General features: G+C 49.2%; 1 non-coding gene across 1 annotated transcript; it reads right to left on the reverse strand.

Moving 5' to 3' along the window:
• Nucleotides 1–641: 641 nt before the first annotated feature.
• On the reverse strand, nucleotides 642–715 carry TRNAD-AUC (transfer RNA aspartic acid (anticodon AUC)). The gene has a single exon. It is a non-coding gene; the product is annotated as a tRNA-Asp (tRNA).
• Between the last annotated feature and the right edge of the window lie 596 nt (nucleotides 716–1,311).

Here is a 1,311-nt window from a genome sequence, read left to right on the forward strand (position 1 = left end):
TCACCTCCTAACAGGTCTCTGAGCCTGTCTCTTGCCCTCCTCCAATCTGTGGTCCACACTCTGGTCCCTCTGGATCAGCTAAAGTGCAGATCTGCTCATTGTGAGCCTCTGCTATAAACTTCTCATGGCTCTTAGGATAAAGTTTAAACTCTGAAAAGCCCCTGGGTAATTTAGCCTCTCCTCTCACCACTCCCTTTCACACCCTCTGTTCCAAACTTTAGATCAAGTTTCAGTTCCTAGAATGCACTGTTTCTTGCCTCAGGCCTTCCTACTTTCTGTTTCCTCTGATCCCAATATCCTTGCTGCCCCTTCCCTCCCTAGTTTCCTTGCCTACCCAACTCCTACTCACTCCTCAAGAAATCAGCAGCGTCACCTCCTCCAGCAAGCCCTCCATGATCTTCCCAAGGCTGAGTGAGGTGCTCCTCCCAGGTGATCCCCTTTCTATGTTGCAAGAGTCTGTGTATGTCTCTGTCCCCTCCACAAGCCTGGCCAGTCCATGAGTGCTTACCTGGCCTAGCTTGTTGGCAGTAGAAACCTCAGCTCTTGGCACAGGGCTTGGCATTCTTTGATTGACTGACTGATCAATTGATTGATATTTAGTGGGGGTAGGTAATTAGGTTTACTTATTTATTTATTCTTAGAGGAAGTACTGGGGATCAAACCCAGGACCTCATGCATGATAAGCATGAACTCTACCACTTGAGCTATACCTTCCCCGCCTTAGGATTCTAGTAGAAGGTGCACAACAAATTTTTTTGAATGGATGGATGATGTGAGAATGGAAATGGGGTTGAGCATATCTGGAAAGGAAAAGGCATCATAGGGAGTGATGGAGAAGAAGCATGGCAAAGGCAAAGATGTAGGATTGCCATGGGCACTGCCACATTCAGGAGCAGAGGAGGCCACTGGATGGGAGTGGAGGGCAGGAGGGGAGTGAAGGGAGATGAGGTCAAATGGAAGGTTGGGGGGAGGGTATAGCTCAGTGGTAGAGCGCGTGCTTAGCATGGACAAGGTTCAATTCCCAGTACCTCCATTTAAAAAAAAAAAAAAGGAAGATTGGGCCAAGCTAAGGCATTTGAACTTTATCGCAGAGGCAGTGAGGAGCCTCCAAAGATTATAAGCAAGCTGTGGCATGGTCAAAGCCATGTTTAAGAACATCAATCTGGTGTGGCCTGTAGGGGGTTGAGGGAGACAGGAGGAGTTTGGAGATCACTCCCACTTGAGGAGCCCCAGGGAACCTGTCCCGAGCCCCTCTTTCAGCTAGAAAACCTCTGTCCATGCCCAGGCCTCTGGCAGCCTTGGGCTGTGGAG

Source organism: Camelus dromedarius, chromosome 9 (assembly GCF_036321535.1).
Source record: "Camelus dromedarius isolate mCamDro1 chromosome 9, mCamDro1.pat, whole genome shotgun sequence".
NCBI classification, from domain to species: Eukaryota; Metazoa; Chordata; class Mammalia; order Artiodactyla; family Camelidae; genus Camelus; species Camelus dromedarius.